Source organism: Peromyscus californicus, unplaced genomic scaffold (genome assembly GCF_007827085.1).
Source record: "Peromyscus californicus insignis strain IS unplaced genomic scaffold, ASM782708v3 Scaffold_20__1_contigs__length_68692818, whole genome shotgun sequence".
NCBI lineage: Eukaryota > Metazoa > Chordata > Mammalia > Rodentia > Cricetidae > Peromyscus > Peromyscus californicus.
The window spans coordinates 45927487-45951262 of record NW_026294503.1 but is presented as its reverse complement, the minus strand read 5'-3'; the positions used below and the strand labels follow the sequence as shown (position 1 = coordinate 45951262).

At 44.1% G+C, this 23776-nt stretch overlaps 1 protein-coding gene and 1 pseudogene across 1 annotated transcript in view; one reads left to right on the top strand and one right to left on the bottom strand.

Moving 5' to 3' along the window:
• Positions 1–23776, top strand: part of Mrtfa (myocardin related transcription factor A) — a 94582-nt gene that overhangs the window by 34020 nt on the left and 36786 nt on the right. The window lies entirely within an intron of this gene.
• On the bottom strand, positions 13327–19299 carry LOC128117198 (40S ribosomal protein S21-like; annotated as a pseudogene).

Below are 23776 nucleotides of genomic sequence, written 5' to 3'. Positions count from 1 at the left end.
CTGCATAGTCCCAGGCTCACAAAACAAAAGCATGCTTGAGTATGTGATCATTCCGAAGCAGAAGTCTAGTAGTCTTTTTGATTGTCCTTTGCTTAAGAAACATTAAATGCTGTACTGTTTTTCTTCCTGAACATGCCTATCCAATGGCAGTTAGACACGCTCCTTTCATCTTGACTTTTCTGTCTCAGAAATCTCCATGTGCAGGAAGTGGTCGGTCCACAGTGTGCTCAGGCAATGCTGCTGCACAGGCCTGTGCTCTGATGGCCTGCCGGAGCCCTGTGCTGTCTCTACAGTGACTCAGCATTAGTCAGAGGAGCAGAACAAGAAATCCTGAGAGAGACCGTGACGAGCTCCCTACTTAGGGTGATGTTTTTCCTTTAATTTATTAGGTCATCCGATGTAGGAAAATGTTAACAGTTAGAAAACTCTAAAGGAATGTTAAGTTCCAGGCATGATGTCTTTTTGAGCACTATCCTGAATTCACTAAAATATGAATTTAGTGAATTTAACTCCTTTTTATGCCTTGTTCTTTCCCTGTTTTTCCATCCCGTGAAACCTGTTGTCTGCGCTATGAGAGACCATGGCTGTCCTAAAGGTACAATGTCAAAAAGTAAACAAAGGGGTTGACTAGTTGACTATTTTCAGTACTGTTAGTACAGATTATTGGCCAATTATCTCATTGAATTAACCCTAAAACTTTGAGTGTGGTGATGATGTCCCACTTTTCAGGTGCAAAATGACTTAGCCAGAGTCAGAACTGAGCAGAGGGAGTTTGATTCCAGGTGAAATTCTCAACCACATGATCACAGTCTTTGTCCAGCTTCTAAGCAAGATACGTACGATATAACAGGTCTCAGGCAGCTGAAGAGCAATGTGCTTGTCTCTGTTGCAATGTGCTTGTCTTGTTGGTTCCCTGCCCATGTCTCCTTGCCCCTCCACCGCCTACTGTATGTATAACACATGGCATTTATTGAATAAACAAGTATGTGCAGTTAGCTGTGGAGAGTAAGTTACTAACATTTTGTTTGTGAAGTTTTTAACTAGGGACTAGAGAGATGGTTCAGTGGTTAAGAGACCTGGTTGCTGTTGGAGAAGACTCAGGTTCAGTACCCACATGGCGGCTACAATAGTTTCTAACTCCAGTTCTAGGGGATCTCATGCCCTCTTGTGGCTTCTGTCAGCACTGCACATGTGTGGTACACATACGTACATGCAGGCAAAACATTTATACATATAAAATAGATATAAGTCTTGAAATTTGAAACTAAATACGATATGTATAACAGTACTGTGCATCTTAAGGTAGTCATTGTCCAGCTTATTGTAGCATATTATACCTTTATTTGAGTCAGGTTCTCACATAGCCCACCTGCCTTGAACTGATCTTTCCTTGGCCTCCCAGGTGCCTACGCCACAGGCATATGGCATATGCCACCATGCCCAGTGTTTGCAGTGCTGGGGAAGGAACCCGGGACGTCATGCATGCAGACCAGCCACATCCTCATAGTCTTTTAATAAGAATAAAGCACACCTTGTTTCCTTTTTTTCTGGAGATTATCAGTGGTCTTGAGTGCTCATTTCTCACTTCCTGACCAGCTTCTCTGCGGCCTCTCATCCCTGTTCATGCCTGTGTTGCCGAGAATGATGTTTTTCTATTTCTCTTTATTCTCCGTTTCTCAAGCAGTTGTCACACCCTTTACCTTTCATGAATTTCTTTTCCTTTGGTTAGAATGCTCATCCAACCTTGAGAGCAGACTTTCCCCCAAAATTGTCACCATTGTTTTTTCAGGGCGTTCTTGGTGTTGTTTGATACAGGGTCTCACCACATAGTCCTGTGTAGACAACAAGATGACTTAGTGGGTAGGAGCACTTGCCCTGTGAGCCTGTGTTCCTGAGGACCTGAGTAAGCCCCAGAGCCCATGTCAAGGTGGAAGGAGAAAACAGACGCCACAAAGTTGTCCTCTGACCACCACACATGCACCTTGGTATGTGCATGCTGCCCTCCCATGACATATACACAAAATAACAATACAGTTTCAAGAAAAAAGCAAAATAAAATAAATGGCGTAGTTTGTTTAATGCTATCATAAATCTTAGGGAACATTCCATTTTAGTGATGGGGACACCTTGCTTGTTCTGATGGAAGTATTTGGAGATGAAAGTGTTGCCTTGAGACATACAGCCAAGCAGTGAGCATCGCAGCTAAAACTGAAAACAAGATCCTGACTCCTAGCCCAGCATCCTTGCTTTCACTGTCTGTTTCTTTGTTTGAGGGGGAAAACAGGTTTTTAAAAATCAGTATTGTTTCATAGAAATCTGAAGATTTACACCAAATGGAGGAAGAGGGAAGAAAGTAGTCTTTCTGTTCCTGCCACCCACAGGGAGACCTTCCTTCCTCTCTGTGCTGTGTGTATGGACATGTCTGCGACCATGTCACATATGGGGTGACCACACTAGATCACGTGTACTGAGTGAATATAGAATGGGTGCTGTCCTCAGTGCTCCACATGTGCTGATTTGTTGATTACAGTGACCCTGTAAATGGATTATCTCATCCTTACTTTATATATGAGGAAATGGTGACATAGAAATAGAAACATCTCAAGGTCTTCTAATTAGCAAGTGGTAGATACAACACTCAAACCCAGGCATTCTAGCTCAAGAGCCTGTATCTAGAAATGTTTTTGTATGCAATAATGGGCATGTGTTTTATCTAAGCTTTCCGTTTTTGAAAAGGAGCTGGGAAAGAGAAGAAGCTAGGCAGTGGTAGTACACGCCTTTTGTTTTTGTTTTTTGAGACAGGATTTCTCTGTGTAGCTTTGCACCTTTCCTGGATCTCACTCTGTAGCCCAGGCTGACTTCGAACTCACAGAGATCCGCCTGGCTCTGCCTCCCGAGTGCTGGGATTAAAGGCATGCACCACCTCGGCAGGCAGAGGTAGGTGGATCTCTGAGTTTGAGGCCAGCCTGGTCTACATAGTGAGTTCCAGGATAGCTAGAGCTGTTATACAAAGAAACCCTGTCTCGAAAAACCAGAGAGAGGGAGAGAGAGGGAGGGAGGGAGGGAGGGAGGGAGGGAGGGAGGGAGGGAGGGAGGGAGGGAGGGGAGAAAGTAAAAGAGAAAGAAAAGCACAATAAATTCTGAAAAGCAGCGAGAGTCTGCCTCTGCATCATTCTAGTTAGGAGAAAGGGAAGGCAGAGACAGACCAGACAGAGCCTGCATTCCTCACTGCTCCGTTCTGATGGGTAATGTTCTGTGTCCACTTCTTGAGGAAACAAAAGAAAAAAAGAAGTCAATTTTTTGTGTTAGTGATCTCCCCTTTTAGGAATGTAGTTCAGTGGGTTTTGAGAAAGATAACACAGCACCAGAGTGTGCTTGCTATGACAGTAGTTTGTAGTTTGTTTGTTTTAATTGCTGTATCTTTATTATTTCCGTGAATTGGTATACCACAATTTTTTTTTTACACAATTCTCATGTCAAAGATTATTTAAGATGTTTCTGGTTTGAGGAAATTATTGACCTGTATGTTCATGTATGGCCCTTGGGGGGAACACATGTTTTTTATATTTCCTGAGTAGGTGCTCAGTGTTCTGGGTAGTTTATGTCAGCTTGACACAAGCCAGAATCATCAGAGAGGAGGGAGCCTTGATTGAGAAAATGCTTCCATAAAATCTGGTTGTAGGCAAGCTTGAACAGCATTTTCTTAAGTAGTGATTGATGGTAGATGACCCAGCCCACTGTGGATGGTACCAACTCTGGGCTGGTGGTTCTGGGTTCTATAAGAAAGCACACTGAGCAAGCCATGGGAAGCAAGCCAGTAAGCAGCACCCTTCCATGACCTCTACATCAGCTCCTGCCTCCAGGTTCCTGCCCTGTTTGAGTTCCTGTCCTGACTTCCTTCAGTGATGAGCTACAATGTGGAAGTGTAAGCCAAATAAAACTTACCCTCCCCAATTGCTTTTTGGTCATGGTGTTTTGTCGAAGCAATAGAAACCCTAACTAAGTCATTTGGGAATGGGGTTCCTGTCTTTTTGGGGGGGAGTTGGGAGGGTTTTCGAGACAGAGTTTCTCTGTGTAGCTTTGCGCCCTTCCTGGAACTCCCTCTGTAGTCCAGGCTGGCCTCAAACTCACAGAGATCCGCCTGCCTCTGCCTCCCAAGTGCTGGGATTAAAGGTGTGTGCCATCCCCGCCCGGCCAGGGGTTCCTGTCTTAGATAGGAAGTTTAAGTTGTAAACTGTTTCCAGAAGAGCATTTGTGTCCAAGAACTGTAGGTGTTCCCCATCCTCAGCGCCAGATTCTTCTGGTATTTCTACTCTGATGGCTGAGTACCATAGGTGCTCTTGTTGGAAAAGGGTGTGGCTGAACTAGGAGTTTCTGGTGAGAGGATTGTCCATGTTCTTTTCTTTCTGTTTCACTAAATGCTCAGCAATTTTCACCGTGTGGAGGTGGGTGAAGGAGACTTGGATAGCTCACCACCCACCCAGCTCCGTGAGTAGGAGCTGTGGCAAATAAGATGACAGGCTAGACTCCTGAACTTCACCTGTTTTCTCCTGGGACAAATGACTCAGCATGACAGTCTGTGCTTCTGTTCCTCAGCATTGTATGCCTTGCTCAACTTGTACATGCCAGGAGACCTCGTATGGGAAGAATACGGTAGCATGTCTCTGCACTGCCAGCTTTATTATCTGACCTCCCTACAGGTGGAAATGCCAGTGAGTGTCATGGTGGCTGCTGTTTCTGTCGTCAGCTGGGTAAATGTTTCAATTCAGCCTTTTGGTATAACACCCTTGATCACTTTCCCAAAGGTTGAGTGATGAGACTACCCCATATAAGCGAGCAAAATCAAATGGTAATGTAAGTTGAGGGTGACAAGACAAGGTTATAAATCTCAGGTGTCACATGGGCTGCCACTGTTGTCTCAATCTATGGTCTCTGACTTAGCTAGCTCTTAAGGTTCTTTATTTTAGTCATTGTGATTGCTGTTCTTAGTTGCCAATTTGACTGCATCTGAAATTAACTAAAACCCAAATGGCTGGGCATACCTGGGAGGGATTTTTTTCCCTTAATTAAATCATATGAAGTGAGAAGACCTTTTTCTAATCTGGATCCTTGAGGTAGGAAGATCCACCTTTAATCCAGATCTATTGAGGTGGGAAGATCCACTTTAATCTGGATATAGAGGACATGAAAGAAGGAAGCTTGCTGTCTTTGCTTCCTTGTCCTTGTCATTATAGATCTTCATAAGAGTGATTACTAATAACCACACAGCACAGTTAATAATAGGCTGTCTTGAAATTTCCTCTGCCAATGTCATTAATCCACAACTCTTCAATTTAGTCTCAGGCAGAATTTTTTTTTTTTGAGAAGGACAGAAAGCAGCCATATTCTTTCCCAAAATATCACAAAACAGCCTCTAGCCCACTTACTAGTGTTCTTCCCCTCTGAAACTTTGTGACCTGGGCCCCCACAATTCAAATTCCCCTCGGTACTGTCTTCCAGGCTCCTACTAGGAAGGCCCATTAAGCCCCACTTAAAGTGTCCAACTGCTTTCCTAGTCCAGATTCCCAAAGTCTTTCATATTCCTTCAACAAGCAGCATGGTGAGGCCTGTCACCGCAATATCCTGCTCCCTGGTGACAGCTTCTGCCATAGTCACTGTTCTGTTGCTGTGAAGAGACACCGTTACCACAACAGCTCTTATAAAAGAAAACATTTAATTGAGTTTGTTTATAGTTGCAAGAGTTTAGTCCATTATCATCATCACAGGGAGCGTGGCAGTGTGCAGGCATGGTGCTGGGGAAGTAGCTGAGAGCTACATCCTGATCCACAGGCAGAGAGAGCCTGGTTCTGGCATGGGCTTTTGAAACCTCAAAGTCCACCTCCAGTGAAACATTTCCTCCAACAAGGCCACACCCCCAATCCTTCTAATCCTTTCAAATAGCACCATTCCCTGATGACTAAGCATTCAGATAAATGAGCCTATGGAGATCATTTTTATTCAGACCACCACAATCGTGATTGTGCATACCTGTGATCCCTATACTGGGGGTTAAGGAGGGAGAGTTTGAGGTCAGTCAGGGATTGCTTCCTGCCCCCCAAGATAGGGGTTCTCTGTGTAGCTCTGGGTGTCCTGGAACTCGTTCTGTGTAGACCAGGCTAGCCTCGAACTCAAGAAATCCACCTCCCAAGAGCTGAGATTAAAGGCGTGTGCCACCACTGCCTAGCTTCAGGGATTGCCTTTTTTTTTTTTTTAAAAAAAAAAAAAAGGAAGACCAGCTTTTGTTTTCTTTTGACATGAAAATGTCAAATATGTAATAAGCTTATATCTTCTTTTAGAGTTTATCAACACAGTGCTCACAGTTTGCTAAGAAATGTCCCTTCATTGAACACATTTGCCGTGTGAACTCTCCCTTCATTCATTCATTCATTGAGCACGTTTGCCATGTGAACTGTTGTGTTTATGGTTCTCATCTCATCTAGGTGCTGGGTTATGGCTTTTTTCAAAGTCAGTTCTTCCTGAATTCCTATCCCCAAATTTGGTTATCTTTCATCTATAAACATTTTAAACACAATTGTCACGTAAAATAAAATAGTGCTGTGTTTTAGCTCCTTGTTCTACTTCAGTCCAGGTTTGCACAAGAAGTAAGGGAGGCAGAGGCAAGAGGAGGGAACCTGATCATGTGATATTGCTTGTCTGGCAGGAGCCTTTTGGTTCTGAGCAGAGAAACCAACTGTTTACTATTTTGGGTGAATGAGGTTGGGTGGTTGCTACGAGTGATTTCTCTGAGGGAGCCCTGCGTCTTTCAGCTCTACACATTGAAATCATCCCAGCCCTGCTTTTTGGCATTTGGGTAGTGGAGGGAGGTGTCGGTGTCGAATCCCAGTGCTGACAGGAAGAAATGCTTGGCCAGGAGACTTGGTGATTCTGCCCTTCTGCTGTCAGTGCTTTTAGTGCTCCACTCCCTAAGTCAACTGGGACCTCGCTGTTCCTGCAACCCTTTGCACTGCAGAAATGAAGTGCCCAGTCTAACTTACAGAGCGATGCCCGTCAAATCCTCAGCAAATAACAAATGGCTGCTCTAAGGAGGGCAGGAATGGAGACTGGCTGCTTGCAGTATTGGCCTCTGGAGTCTTACATCTCCAGCACACTGGAGAAGACCAAGATTTGTCAGCCTGCCTGCAGAATCCTGCCACTCTCATGGATTGTCCTGAAGCCGAGGAAAGACAGCTGCTCAGCCATGTGCCTGACCCCTTACCACAGTTTGCGGGAAGGTTAGCTTATTTATCCCTTTGGGGTTTGCATGTCCCCCACACATACACTTAAATGTACTGCTGTCGTCTGCCCGCTGCCTATTTACCTGTAGCCACTCAAGCTTTGACTTTGGATGGTTGATTCTCTCAGAGTTTGTATTAAAGCTTGTTGAGCATTCAACAAATTGATAATTGGACATAGTACTGTAGCATGCATTTAAAAACCAGATAGGGCAATGATAAAGATGTTTCTCATGCCTCAGCCCTCTCCCAACAATGGGTAAACCTGGGTTGTAGAAGAAGTGATTAAAAAAAAAAGCTGTAATAAGGTGAGACTCTGCCTCTGTTTGTGTGTCAAGTGCAGTATCTTATCAATAAGTCACTGAGTATAAATCAATAGGGAGCTATTGATGATGGCCTCATTGTCTTCTGTCTCTTACAACAGCCTTCTTTGCTATTCTGAAACTAATAGCAAAATATTCTTTCAGAATGGAGTAGACACATTTGAGTTCTGCAGAGAGTTTTTAATTTGAGGAAATCCTTACCAAGCATTCTGGGTTATTGGTGGGAGTGGATGGAAACTTCCTCCAAATTTTACCAAATCTGGTTGGCAAAAGAATGATCATCTCGTTTCTTACCTTGGAAGTGATCTGCAGTCACTAGTTTATACCATTAGCTGTGCGAGGGCTGCTTTCTGAAGCTCAGCATCCTGAGTTCTCGAGCTCTGGCTGGGTCTCGTGGCCTCTGACAGGCCGACTCGAGTGTGTGGAGTCGGCACTGAATGAATTGGCTGCAGAGGAGGCTGATCTACAGTGCCCAGCTTGCAGAGAATTCTAAGAGCAGACTGAGAGGCAGCTGTTTTGTTTGTTTGTTTGTTTGTTTTTTAATCTAGGAGTATACTGGATAAGTGAGAGAAGAATCATGGCCCTGAAGAGGGAAGACTGAGAAGCAGAGAGACTTTAATCTTGACTGCAACCCTTTCCTTTGTAGACTCTAGAGAGTTGTAATGTTCCAGAGTCCCAGTTTGCTAGCTTAATGTCTTTGCAGATTTAGCTTGAGCTATGGTGAAAGCCCTGGTTCAGGCTCTAGCATTGGAAATAAAAAAGCAAAGAATGTTTGCATTAGTGTGAAAAGCTGTGTGAGTAGACGTGCAGGCTTGTGTAAGCAGGATCAGAATGTCAGTTGAGATGCTCACTGTTGGGAATTCTGTACATCTGTCAGGTGCGTCCAACCTTTTGACATTGCAGCACAAAATCATACTCAAGAATCATACGGCAGTGGCAACCCCCCCCCCCACAAAAAAACTGCCCCCAAACCTCCCCTTATAAGTAGGTTTCTGACTTTGTGTTGGTCTGCATTACCACAGTTTGAACACACCTTTGAGAATTCAGCTCATTTGATGTCTTCTCCAGTTAACTTTTTTTTTTTTTGAGCTGAGGACCGAACCCAGGGCCTTGTGCTTGCTAGGCAAGCACACTGAGCTAAATCCCCAACCCCAACTATTTTTTTTTTTTAACGTAAACATCATTTTGTAAGCTCACAGAAGAAATGGATTGATTATGCTGAATACCCAAGGACACCCAGTGAAAATGAAGTATGTTAGTCTTGTGTTTCATTATTAAAGATACATTCCTAATAACAATCATTTCTTTTCTTTTCTTTAATTGACTTTGGCAAGGATCAGATCTTTCTGATTTTTTTTTAAAGAGAAATGAGCAGTCTTGTTAGATGGCGTTTTGTGGTTTCATACCACCTTCTGGTGTAGCACTGCCCAGTACTGTGTCTGTACTGCCCATTATGGTGGTCACTGGGCAGACGTGGCCATTGTGACTTGAAATATGACTAACACTATTGAGAAACCGAAAGTTTCATTTTACTTGATTTTAATTAGATGCAGACAGCAAAGTTCCTGTTGGCTGCTTCTTGAGATGGGCCAGTTCTTTGCCCTCCTTATTTTTCTTCCAGACTGCCTGCCTTCATTCCTCTTGACCAGCTTAATATTGCAGCTAACTTGGAGCAAGCTGGCTGTGTTCCTAATCTTACAGTACGTCTACTTCTCAGCCTTGGCTCTTGCTGTTCATCTCCAGTTTTGAAGTGTTTCAAAGGTTTCTCACACACTGCTGCCTCCATGAATATTACAGAATCCTTTTGTGCTCTAGTAATTTAGCACTAAGCTTGTGTCTTAAAATGTTAAACATTTACTTACTTTGTATGTGCATGAATGTGTATGGGCACATGCATGTCGGAACACCACAGTGTGTATGTGGAGAGCACTTTCAGAGTCTGTTCACTTCTTCCATCTTGTGGATGCCAAGGATGGAACTCGGGTCAGCAGGCATCTTCATCACTGAGCTGTCTCACTGGCCATTTCACACTTCTCTGTTGTAGTGTGAGTCCCTTGAAGGTCTTTTGCCCTTTTTATGGTCTTTTTTTTTAACGTATGTTGTAAGCTCAGCCTTTTCTGTCTGGTCCTCTCAAGTGCACACCAAAAGCCTTTTGTAGATCACCAGCCGTACTGTGCACATTAGCAGTTAGTTTACTGAGACTGCTAATAATCACTGTGCTTCTGGGCGCTAGAGGGCAGTATTGTGTCCATAGGAAGATGTGTTTATTCTCAAGTGACTGAGGTTTTTGAGTAGTAACCCTAGTCCAGTTTTAGTCAGTCTCACATGGATAATTCTAGCCTTCCATGGTATTAAAAAATAATGTTTCTGTAATGCTTTTTAGCTAGATACAGAATATGGTGTTGGACCAAGAGCTGGTGAATTTCTTCTTATTCCATCTGAGAGGTGGCAGTCAAGTCACTGGGTGTCATAGACTAATTTCATTGAGGGTAGAGTAGAAGCCTTTATGTGATAGGCAGTCATTGTCTTAGTGTAGAGCAGATTGTCTTGACCCTGAGTTCCTAATTTGATCTTGCCAATGGTGTGTGGCCATGTTGCTCTGAGCTTTGGCAAGCCAGTTTCTGATTTTCTAGTGTCTTCAGTCGTACCTCAGTCAAATAAGGTCATGTGTAAGTTTCTGTCAGGTGTTAGGCTATGTCACCTTGTGCTGCTCCTCCTTGCTTCTGTCTTCACTTCCACACGAAGTGTACACAGTAGAGACCAGTTGTACGATGTATGACATTACATTTTAAATATTACTTAAAGGTTGCATGCTGTTAAAAATTGATGAGATGTGAAATGCAATTCTACCCGCCTAAGCTGCAGAAGTGAACTGTGGTTGTAACTACAGTAGTCTGGTCAGCACACAGTTTGTCCTCTGATGTTATCCCCTCAGAATGATTTCTATTAACTGATTCAGACCCCTTTGTTTTTAGTCTCAAGTGGATTTAGATTTAATGTTTTAATATCCTCTGCCTTTCTTTCTTTCTTTTTTTTTTTTTTTTTTTTTTTTTGGTTTTTTGAGACAGGGTTTCTCTGTGTAGTTTTGGTGCCTGTCCTGAATCTCCCTCTGTAGACCAGGCTGGCCTCGAACTCACAGAGATATGCCTTGCTCTGCCTCCCAAGTGCTGGGATTAAAGGAGTGCACCACTACTGCCCGGCTCCTCTGACTTTCTTAATAGTATAACTTCAGATATTCAGAGTTAGCCAATTATTATGAGGTATCTGGATTCATTATGGGAAACTAGGTTCAAATACAACTGTTAAGACAAGACTGGTGAATTTCGGATGAGCATGAACAGTTTGCTGTCTGATTTGTGGTTAGACAAGAAGCAAGTGTCTGGGGGTGGTGGCACACAACTTTAATTCCAGGACTGGGGAGGCAGTGGCAGGTGGATCTCTGTGAGTTCCAGACCAGCCTGGTCTACATCATGAGTTCCAGGCCAGCCTGGTCTACATAGTAACATGGAGTTTTCCTCGGTAGATCATTAGAGTCATCAAATAGAGTGTCCAGCTGAATTTATGCAATCTGATACTTACAAAACACTCTTACCAAAGAAAGTTGCAGTCATGGTATCTGCAATTGAATAATTTCCTCTTCAGGCTTTCAGGTGAGGGAACAGAATCTACAGTCCTGTTTGGTTAGTTATAGAACTTCCCTGCTGGGAGAGGTACTGGTGATACTGAGTAGACACCCTGGCAAGTGTGGGATGAAGAAAGTACCCAGGGTGCTGGAACAGATCAGAATTAAATGTGCAAATCAGGGTATGCAAGCTTACTCCTTTGGGGGTGATCTGAATAAAGCTGTTCCAGAGCATTCAGGTATGTGCTGAACACACTTGGGCTGTGGCCCAGGCAGATGGCACATTCCTGCACCAATCTTCTGAAGCCTACCAGGTTCAAAAGCTGGGGGGAGGGGGTAGATGTGGCTGTGCCCTGACAAGAACAGCCCAAGAGCATGATTCCTGTAGCATTTGGTCCTCTCCATTTGGGGAGATGAATGCCTTAGACCTGAGCAGGGTGGGTCCACCTAGAGATTGCCATCTATCCCACAGCCCTGGCCTGCCCTGTCTTGGACTTGGATTCTGTGGTCGGTACATCTCTGGGACTGATTCATCTCTGAGGATGATTTGAGGCTAGACTGTAACACTCCACAACTTCCCTCTCCTCACAACCCAGCCTGTCACATTCTTAGGCTTGACTAAGCCTTCCATCTCAGAATAGGTCCGAGTGGGGCAGCTTTGTTACAGTCAGTTGCCCCTTAATTTGTTATGTCCACCCTGCCTGTAAAGGAAATAGACAAGATACTCTCCTTAGGCTTCGTCTCTCCCTGCCCTCCGACTTGCCTGTTGCCCTTTTGATATTTTTTAATCTGATACTCAACCTCTCCTTCCCCCACTCACACACGTTGGAGTCTCCTAAGCTATTTCTGTCGGTTTAATGATCCCCAGCTGTTGCTGCAGTTCTGGCTTATGAGAATCAGCAGAGCCAGTGGAGAAGGAGGCTTGCTTGAAGTAGACACCCAGGTTGTCAAAGAAGTCTCGCTCATTTTTCTGGAACCACTGTTTAGGGATGCCGATACTGGAATGATTAAAAACACAGGAGGAGAAGTACAGGCTCCTACTGTGGACATGTTAAAAGTAAACATTCTTAGTAACTATAGTTAACAATAATGCATTGATTTTCCAAATAGAAATTTTGAGTGTACTCAGCATAAAGAAATGATAAAAGTTTAAGGTGATGGATGTGCTAATTATTCTGATTTGGTTTTTATTAACCAAATTACAGAGGATTAAAAACATCACATTTTGCCTCAGAAAAAAAATGTACAAATCTTGTGCCAAACAAAATTTTAAAACAGTATTCCTCTTGGAGACTGAAAAGATGGCTTAGCGGTTAAGAGCATTGGCAACTCTTCAGAGGTCCTGAGTTCAATTCCCAGCAAGAGCCATCTATGATGGGGTCCTATGCCCTCTTCTGGCCTGCAAGTGGACATGCAGATAGAGCACCATATATATAAAATACACAAATCTTTAAAAAATATTTAAAAAGTATTCCTCTGATATGTGTGATGTTGTTTTAAATTGTATCTGCACTCATGCTCTGGCCTGTCCCCTCCCAACCGTGTTCTGTGTTGCAGGAGGCAAACACCTGACTCGGAAGGGTTGATTCTGTGATAGGAAAGATGGAAATCATTCTTGAAGGTGATAGAAGGCATCAGTCTCATTCTCTGTTGACCTAATGCAGGTTTCTTCTGTAAAATTTTGTGCAAAACCTGCAGCAGTGGAACGTCCCCTTTGCAGATCCAACCACACACATGTCAGGAGATAGAGCTGTGCTTCTTAGGACAACATGAGTGCTCCTAGGGTTGCACGGCCCACGTGCCTTTTCTTGTCATCTGCCCTTACTAATCATGGAACGGGTGCTGTGGGAATTCTTAACAGGTAAATAGCCCAGGCTTCCTGTACATGGTTTGAGCTTGAGAATAACTCCCCAGCACTGGCTGCTGACCTTGCAGCTCCTATCCTTCCATACTGCACGAAGTTTAATTTTACAGATTTCATCTGTAGAAATTTTGCTGCAGCCTTTCCCAAAATTTATTTTTAAATCTCTAATTCAGTTAGATAGCTAAAAATTTACACTATCTAGAATTTGAGGTGAAGGTTCTCATTGTTTACTTAGGACACATATCCCTAAAGTTCCTCTAAACAGGAGTTCTTTGAGATGATACCATCTGCCTTAGCCAATTGGAGAATAGAATCATATGATTTGCCCTTCCTGTGAATGGCCTGCAGGTGGCATAGGCTTTCAACTGGCCATTAAACCTGCCTGTGACCTTGTCAGCCTTGGCCACATTCATCTGGATGGATGCCTGATCCTTGGCACCAATGATGTGGTTGCTCAAGGAGAATTTTCATGGCACATACAGGTCCATGAACCTGCCAGTGTCATTCTGCCTGTCAAGACTGTGTCCCCTCACACACACACACACACACACACACACACACACACACACACACACACACACGGGGGGGGGGGGGGGGGGGGGGGAGATGGAGAGGACTGCTGCCTAGGATTTTGCAGGGAGAAATTGCTATGTTTGTTCATTTTTTTCTTTAAACAACTAGAACTTTATGCATAAACATTGAAAACCCTTCAGATTGTCTGTGTGTATGTGTATTTAAAACTCAGGCTCTAATTTGTATTTTCTGACCACCTCTTTGCACTCTAATCCTTTCATTAGAAAGGATCCCTCCTAAAGGCTAGAGATAAGAGCGCTGGCTGCTCTTGCAGAGAGCACAGGTTCAGTTCCCAGCACCTGCAAGGCAGTTCACAGCCACATGTAACTCAGTCCAGGGGTCTGATGCCCTTTTCTGGACTCGGAAGACAACAGCAGGCCTGAGCTACACAGGCATCCATGTAGGCAGAACAGCTGTACCCACACAATGCAATGTTAAAAAGGTCTTCTTTCAAATTATTAGTGGTTTTTTTTTTTTTGAGACGGGGTTTCTCCGTGTAATACGCTGTCCTGGAACTCACTTTGTAGAACAGACTGGCTTCGAACTTACAGAGATCCACAGGCCTCCTGAGTGCTGGGATTAAAGGCATGCACCACCACCGCCCGGCTTTAAAATTAAAATGTATTTATTTTTTTATTTTTATTTTTATTTTTATTTTTTTTTTTGGTTTTTTTCGAGACAGAGTTTCTCTGTGTAGCTTTGCGCCTTTCCTGGAACTCACTTGGTAGCCCAGGCTGGCCTCGAACTCACAGAGATCCGCCTGCCTCTGCCTCCCGAGTGCTGGGATTAAAGGCGTGCGCCACCACTGCCCGGCCTAAAATGTATTTATTTTAAGGAGAACTTAATTTTTAAATTTCTCCCCCTAAATGTTAACTAAAGGAAATTTTATTTGTTATTATAAACACTAAAATTGAACATCAGAAGTTTCAAGAAATTAAATAGCCTTTAATCCCAGCACTCGAAAGGCAGATTCAGGCAGATCTGTGAGTTTGCATCCAGCATGATCTACAAAGTGAGTTTTTGGGTCAGCTAGAGTTACATGGTGAGACCCTGTTTTTTATGTTTTGTTTTGTTTTAAAAGAATAAAAGAAAAGAAATAGGAAAAGCTTATTACAGCTTCAGATACTTTAAATGGATAAAAGCAATCCAAATTTCTAAGTACTTACATAATTTGAATGAAGTTCGAAGGCTTTCTCTCCTTGGGCTTTTCATAATCATTCTAATGTGATTCATGTTTTCCAAGTCCATGTATCTAAAGACAGACATTAGAAGTGCACAGATCTAGGAAGATTATCTTTTGTCTTGTCTGTGGAGTTCTGGATCCAAGTTCAGAATCTGCTCACCTGTCATAGCCCTCAACAGATCTGGGTGGATTGTCAGCACGGTCACCCACAGAGATGAGGATCTGGACGTTTCCGAATACATAGAACTAATATCACAAGGAACAGGATGATGTCGTGGAAACAGCATTCCTGACACTTTTGCTCTGGCTTGCCCTCCTCAGTCCAGGGAAAACAATGCCAGTCTACTGCCGTGTGCAGTTCAGGCTCTAGTGCGGTTGCCCACTGCATTCAGATCTTAGGTGATGGATTTATTTTTTTAAGATTTTATTTTTAGTTATGTGTGGGTGTGTGGGTCTGTGAACATGAGTGCAGTATCCTAGTGGCCAGAGGTTTTGGATCCCACCGAAGCTGGAGTTACAGGTAGCTGTGATCCACTGGATGTGGGTGCTGGAAACTGAATGCAAGCTCTTTGCAAGGACAGTGCATGCTCTTAACCTCTGAGCCAAATCTCTAGCACTGTGGAGTTCATTTTGTTTGTTTATTTTTAAGACAGGGTCTTACCATGTAGCTCTTGCTGACCTGGAACTCACTATGTAGACCAGGCTGGTCTTGAGTACATAGAGATCCACCTACCTCTGCAGCTTGAAGGTGTATGCCACCAAGCCTGGCTCTGTGATGGAGCTGCTTGGAAAGTGAGTCTCTTTACACTGAAATAGTTTTTGTTTGTTTGGGTTGGGGAGGGGATTGGTTTTTCAAGACAGGGTTTCTCTGTGTAGCCATGGCTGTCTTGGAACTCACTCTGTAGGCTAGGCTGTCCTCGAACTCAGAGATCCATCTGCCTCTGCCTTCTGAGTAGTTTGCGATCTGTCTGTCATAACTAGAGAAGTTGTGTTGAGATAGGGAAATCAGTCGCTACACAAAATGAAATTCTAAGCCCAGACTATTTATTTATTTATTTATTTAGTTTTTTGAGAAAGGTTTCCCTGTGTAGCCCTGGCTGAATTGAAACTCACTCTGTAGACTAAGCTGGCCTCAAATTCACAGAGATCCACCTGCCTCTGCCTCCTAAGTGCTGAGATTAAAGGTGTGCACTACCACCACCCGGCCCAGATATATATTTTTTAAATTCTATTTGTGTGTGTGTGTGTGTGTGTGTGTGTGTGTGTGTGTGTGTGTTCATGCCACAATACCCATGTGTAGGTCAGACAAACTTGGAGTTTGTTTTCTCTGTCCACCAAATAGTGTCTGTGGATTGAAGTTAAGGCTGTCATTGTCAGGCTTGGCAGCAAACACCACCTTTTTTTGTTTGTTTTCTTTTGTTTGAGACAGGGTTTCTCCGTGTGACAGCCCTGGCTGCCCTGGAACTAAGTTTGTAGACCAGGCTGGCTTCGAACTCACAGAGATCTGCTTGCCTCTGTGTCTTGAGTGCTAGGATTAAAGGGGTGCACCACCATGCCCAGCGGCAGCAAGCATCTTTACCTAGTGTGCTATATTGCAGCCCATTAGTCCAGGCTTTTGAACATGCCAGAAAGTGTTTCCTTTACCTATTATATATAATAATGAATATTTTTCACTCTGCCAGTAAGTGTGATGTAGTAGAAGAGACCACAGATCTTTGAGTTAACCAGTACCTGTATTTTAGCCCTTGCACTGCCTGCCTGACTCTGCCATCAGTTACTTACCTCTTTGAACCTCAGTTCCTTCATCTGTAAAACAGAAGTAACACATGGCTCAAATAGCTGTATTTGTATATGGATCCCAGTGATCTTGCAGCTACCCTATCAGATTCTTCATTTCTTTCTTTCTTTTTTTAAAGATTGATTGATTGATTGATTATGTATACAGTGTTCAGTCTGCAAGTATGCCTGCAAACCAGAAGAGGGCAACAGATCTCATTAGGGATGGTTGTGAGCCACCATGTGGTTACTGGGAATTGAACTCAGGACCTCTGGAAGAGCAACCAGTTCTCTTAACCTCTGAGCCATCTTTCCAGCCCCAGATTCTTCATTTCATATACAATCATCTTCAAGACAAGTCTTTTCTCCATGCCTTTTGCACCTGCTACTTCTGTTCCCTGGAACCCAGTTTCCCTGGGCCTTATTTCTGGCTCATCCTATCATTTAGGTTTCTATGTGAGTCATATTTTATTCTCAAAAAGTCTGTCTGTCTGTATTTTACCCCTCAGTCACTCTCTGTTCTATCACTCGATTTTCCTTTATGAAACAGTTTCTTGTATTGAGAGCTGGGATGGGATGATGGCCTGTGGAGGTTTTGCATCCTTCTAGACTTGTGTCTCTAGGAGCCCCTTGGAGTGCTTTGAAAATGTGTCCACCATTGTCCTATTGGAATGGCTGGTTCCTGTGGACACAAGCAGCCTTTGCAGGGAATTCTGACGCATGCTGTTCCTGTAGCAGCCTATGTGCTGTAATTCTTGGATCCTCCAGCTGTGTCATTTTGATGTGTCATTCTAAAACATGGTTGATGTGTTTTAAGGAGGAGGAAAGGGAGAGTATAGAACTATGCTTAAGGCTTTAGATTTGGACATAGCTGGACCCCAAGCTCTGCTCTGCTCATTAATTGTTACTGTGACTTTGGACAAGTTTCATAATTGTTTCAAAACTCAAGTTTCATGTCTATAAAATGATGATAGTACCCTCTGCATAGTTTGTCTTAGGAGACTTGGACCCTGGCGGTATGTTCTCTCCATTTTATAAGTATTATTAAACAATGCAGATCTTTTATTTTTTCCTTATTTACATGCTTAAATTAGGTTTCATGAGCCTATCTTTTACAAATTGCAAGGCTAGATGGTTAAGTAGCTCAGGTTAAGTAGCATCAGAGGAACTTCAGCAAAAGCTCCTCCGCTTTATTCCTAATAGCCTCAGATTAGATGGAGGATACTTATCTCTCTGAGGGGGTGTCTTATTTCTGGTTTCTGAATTAGATTATTTAAAAGGAAGTTAACTGGTATTTATATATGACATAGAGATGAAAGAGAAATTTTTGAATTTGTGAGACGGTTGAATGATGGAGCTTATCAGCAACACAATCAAGTTTGAAATCCCAGTTTGTGATGTGTGTGTCTTAAAATCAGGATTCTTCTACAGTGTTATCTTTACAGTATTACGTTGTAATTAGTTGTATTTGTTTATGCTACAGATCACTTACACTTTGACTCCATTAGAAAGCCTGTTACTCTTTCTTCCTCTTAATTAGTTGTTTGTGGAATAATGATTTCTTTGTGTCCAAGAGATGGCAGCGTTTCAGTTTGACAGCCTGGCCCTTGATGTGATTCACTAATTGATTCATAAATCCTTGTGAAGAAATCAAATTCATGAGTTTATTTTTGTTAATTTTTAATTTTGTATATATGTGTTTTATCTGCATCTACATCGCTGTACCTCATGTGTACCTGGTGCCTGTGGGGACCAGAAGAGGGCATTGGATCCCCTGGAACTGGAGTTATAGACGGTTATGAGCCACCACGTGGGTGCTGGGACTCAAACTTGGATCATCTGGAAGAGCAGCCAGTGTTCTTAACTGCTGAGCCATCTCCTCAGTCCTAGATCACAAGTTTTTAAGTAAGCCTTTATTTTAGAACAGTCTTAGACGTGCACAGAAGGCACAGAGCGCTCCCAGACGACACTTCCCATAGTTTCCCCACTGCCAGCATCTTACACGACTGTCGTTCGGAGAGACCAGCAATGCCACGTTGCTGTTAGGTGAACACAAGCGTTAGGTGGATGGGTTCCATCCATTCCCTGCTGCTGTCATTTTCTGAACCAAGATCCAGTGTGGGAGCTCGTTGTTCTGACTAGTTTTGTGTCAGCTTGACGTAAGCTAGAGTCTCCAGAGAGGAAAGAGCCTTGGTTGAGGAACTGCCTTTATGAGGTCCAGCTGTAAGGCATTTTCTTAATTAGTGATTGATGGGAGAGGACCCAGCCCATTGTGGATAGTGCCATCCCTAGGGTGGTAGTCTAGGATTCTCTAAGAAAGCAGACTGAGCAAGCCATGTGAAGCAAGCCAGTAAGCAGCACCCTCTATGGCCTCTGCATCAGCTCCTGCCTTCAGGATCCTGTCCTGACTTCCTTCAATAATGAAAGTGTAAGCCAGATAAACCCTTTTGGCCACAACTTGTTTTTTGGTCATGGTGTTTTGTTGCAGCAGTAGAAACCCCAAGACACCCTTGATGCATTTAACCATATGATTTTCCTCCTTTTTCTTCCACACCCCTCCCCTTCTATTGAGTCTCCCTGTGTGGCTTAGGTTGATCTCTCCTCTTAGATCCTCCTACCTGGTCCTCCTCAGTGCTGGGATCACAAGTGTACTTGGTCACACCCAGCTCTAGCCATGGTGAGTCCATAGGATCTCAAAGACAGTATGCTCTCATTGTCTTCTGCTTCTTCATTTTTGTGCTACCTCTGGACCTTCACATTCAGCCGGTCCCCTTTTCTTTGGCAAAAGATAAGTGGATCTTTCTGGGTCTTTCAACCACTACTTCTGCATTGACAGCTCAGGAATTTAGGAGCATACTTTGAACATTCACTGTACATTTAATCTCAGTAATGGATGTTGCCAATTCTTCTGCCTTTTTCTGGGCTGTGCTTTTTAGACTTTCGAGGGGACTCAAATCTGGGAACAGAGTACAGATGAGCTGCCTTCTAGAGGAAGCAGTGTATTGCCTTGCCCTGCTTTGCCCTGCCTTGCCCTGCCTTGCCTTCAATAGCTTCCTGTCCTGACAGTTTCTTGGGGGTGGGGACTGTCGCAGAAGTCTTCGATGGGTCTCATTCTCAGTCATGGGTCCTCAGTCATCCATTCATTGCAAGAGGAGCTTCCCTGCCTCTAGCAGCTGATGGCAGCACAGATCATGGAACTCCTCATGGTTTCTGGAGACAGCATAGATCATGGAACTCCACATGGTTTCTGGAGACAGCGCAGATCGTGGACATCAATGTGGTCTCCAGTGTAGTAGAGAACACAGACATCAACATGGCTTCCAGCTGCAGCATGGATCATGGACATCATTACTGCTTCTGATGGCAGCGTGGACCATGGACATCAACGTGGCTTCCAGCAGCAGCTCAGATCACATGGCCATCAACATGGCATCTGGCATGAACACAGACCATGGAAGTCTTTCAGGAGGCTCAATCCAGAAAACGAAACATTGCTCAGAGTCAGGGTGATTGTGCGCCTGGCCAGCGCATCTGGGGACAGGACCTTCTAGAGCTCCAGGCTGCTGCATACCACCCTGCCCTTGGTGCTACAGGATCAAGGTATTCCGGTGGTGCCCTGAGCCTCCCGGTGGCCTGAGGACCGGCCCTACTTGGCAATGCTACTGTCACTGCTGCTGTGTCTCTGGTTCCACTTCTATCCACCGAGAACCATCTGTTTTTCAAGTTCCGTGAAACCGTTATTAAAATCATCTTCCCAGGCTGGAGAGATGGCTCAGAGGTTAAGAGCACTGGCTGCTCTTCCAGAGGTCCTGAGTTCAATTCCCAGCAACCACATGGTGGCTCACAACCATCTGTAATGAGATCTGGTGCCCTCTTCTGGCATGTAGGCACACATGCAGGCAGAACACTGTATATATAATAAATAAAATAAATATAATAAATTTAAAAAAAATCATCTTCCCATAAGACCTACCCTTTTTTAGATATTCAGAGGTACTGCACATTCTGCAGGCTCATCACTGCTGAGTCGCCCCACAAAGCCTCTGTGGGTCTCTCAGCTCCCGGGAGTGGCTTTTGCCCCGCAGATGCTGGCTACAGGATGCTCCTGCCATCTTGAATCCCGAGTGTAGAATCTTCACCCCTCCTCAGTCTCCCTTCTTCCTTCCTTTCGTTTCCTACCACCAAGATCAACTTGGGATGTGAGTTTTAAATAAAAATGTTTTGCTGGGGTTTGAGAAGATGACTCAGTGGCTAAGAATGTTCGTTGTTCTTTGGCTGGTTTTAGGTTGATTTGACACAAGCTTGAGTCATTTTGGAAGAGGACACCTCAATTGAGAAAATGCCCGTGGATGCATTTTCTTGATTGATGATTTATGTGGGAAGGCCCAGCTCATTGGGGGTGGTGACACCCCCAGCAGGTAGTACTAAGTTGTTTGAGAAAGCAGGCTGAGCAAGACATGAAGATAATCCAGTAAGCAACACTCTTCCGATGGCCTCTGCAACAGGTCCTGCCTTAAGTTCCTGCCCTGACTTCTTCAGTGATGAACTGTAAGCAAGCTGAAATAAACCCTTTCCTCCCTCAGTTGCTTTTGGTTGTGGTGCTTTATCACCACTGTAGAAACCCTAACTAAGACACTCTTCCGTAGGAACCAAGCTCTCTTCCCAGCACCCATTTCCTGTGGTTTCAGCTCCAGGGGATCTGATACTGTCTTCTGCCCAGTCCGCCTGTGGGAACATACACACGTCATATTTACTCACACAGACACATAAATTTAAAAATAATTTAAAAAAAATCTTTCACTGGGTGTGGATGGCACATACCTTTAAATTCCAGCATTTGAGAGGCAAAGTCAGATGAATCTCTATGGGTTCAAGTCCAGCCTGGTCTAGATACTGAGTTCCAGGTCAGCCAGGGCTACATAAGAAGACCCTGTCTCTAAATAAATAAGATAAATCTTCTATTGTTGTTTTAAAAAATGTTTTACTATAAGCAAGTCACTTTTAAAGACTAAAGTTACCTTTTTGGGAGTGTAGTACCAGATCACTGGCAATTCTTTTGCCATAGGAAAATTAATCTTTTGAAAACCCCTGATCTGTCTCACAGCTACACAAAGCATTTGTTATGTACATTGGTGGAATTTTCAAGTTTTCATGGACAGGGGTTAGTTTCCAAAATGATGTGATGGGGAGAAGATTGAGGCTACCAGAGTTAAGTGGCAATGGAGTCCGGGCAGCAGCCAGTGCTTCTGTCTCTGATGGCCCTTGGTCTCACCTTAAAAGTGAGTGGTTTACTTGGAACTTATAAAATATTCCAATGGTCTCTCATCCCAGCAGCCATCAGCCGCCAATAGTTTTTCAGCTAGGAGTGGGACCTGTGAGCCCCCTTCCCCAGTCTACACTGGAATATTGACTCGCTTGATCGTGTGCGGGTAACCACAGGTGCTGTGAGTGTATGAGTGTGATGGCCATGTCATGTTCATGAGACAACATTTTTTTTTTTCTTGGTTTTTCAAGACAGGGCTTTTCTGTGTAGCTTTGTGCCTTTCCTGGATCTCTCTCTGTAGACCAGGCTGGCCTCGAACTCACAAAGATCCGCCTGCCTCTGCCATAAGACAACATTTTACAGTAATTCCCCCATCTGTTCCTCTTCCATTATGTTCCCTGAGCCTTGTGGGGAAGGGGGTTCTAGAGATGGCCCATCCACAGCTAAGCACTCAGTAGTTACTTATTATCCTCAGCACTGTGACCACTGCAGGGAGAAGGTTCTCTGACCAAGGTCGAGAACAGCACTAATCTATGGCATTAAGAACAAAACACTTAGAAGGCCATTTGACAGCATGTCCACTTATTAAAACAGTAGTCGCTCCCGTCCAGGCCTGTGACCTTCCCTGCCGTGTGCCTTTGCCTAGGCTTACAGGACCAGGGCCAATCCCCCTGTGAAGGAGGTCTCCCCTCCACCAGAGAGTGGTGGGTTCCCCCAGCCGTCGTGGCACCGTTGTACCAGGGAGCACTTCTTGTCTGGCAGATCGGTACTGTAACATACTGGGTAAGAATCATGCTTCTCTCCCCAGCAGCCTGCCAAGCACCTTCTAGCTAGGAAAGATGTGCAGCAGGGAGGGCATTTCCTAGTCAGTCCCAGCTTGATTTCTTCATGACACTACAGCATGTGATATTCTCAGCTGTTGCCGAGAGTCTTAGCCTGGGACAGATGGCCCAGAAAATAACAGCAATGGCCTCGGCCTGTGCCGTCTCAGGAGCTTCTGGGGCTCCCCTGACCATAACTTGTTGGGAGGCATCCTGTGCCTGGTACTGAGATTCATGTTTGATAGCTTATGAGTAAACGTTGCTGTCATATAGCATGTAGTGATTCATTTTGAGTCCCCTTTTGCCATTAGACCTAAGAGTTCCATGGAAATGAGAATCAATCCTCTTAGATAGCGTTCCTAACAGCCCTGATTAGGAAGTGTAAAGTGCATGAGTTAAGTCCAGTAGGCTGGCCACTCCCTGAGGCTCTAATGTCTGCTGCTTTGGAAACACCCTTCACACTTGTTAGTGCCTGTCTGGTGCTCATTTCCCTGCAGCTGTAAGCTGCACTAATGGCAGTGACTGTTTGCAGCTGGCCTTCGGATCGTCTTTGCAACAAGCAGTGTCTGGCAGAGAGCAAACCCTTTGCTTCTTCAAAGAATACAAAAAGAAAAGAAGAGAAAGAAACAGCAGCAGCAGCCTGGAGAGGGAACCAAGAAGGAGTTTAAGATGCAATGGAGGGAGATGGGTACACATACTGGCACTTGGCACAGGAACCCTCAGGCAACTGAACACAGAAGTGCCAAGGGTGTGAGCCATAAACTCTTGACTAGCTTATTTTTATGTTTTGCCTGAAATCGGTTTTAAACAGTTGACCCTGTAATGCAAGAGAAAATGTTATAAGTTAGCTAGCAGACCATTAAAGGAGGAAGTACTGTTCTGAAGTACTTCCTGTCAAACGTGTTCCACAGTCTATACTCACTTGTTGACCTTGATCTGGTGTCTCCCATTTCCCTGGACACATTGCCCATGTGGAATAGGGCCTGCTCTAGCAGGGTTGTGTAGTGAGTTCTTGCTAATGAATGAATACAGCACTCTCTCCACCCCAGCTCCCAGTTCCTACACTAAGTATTGCTGCTG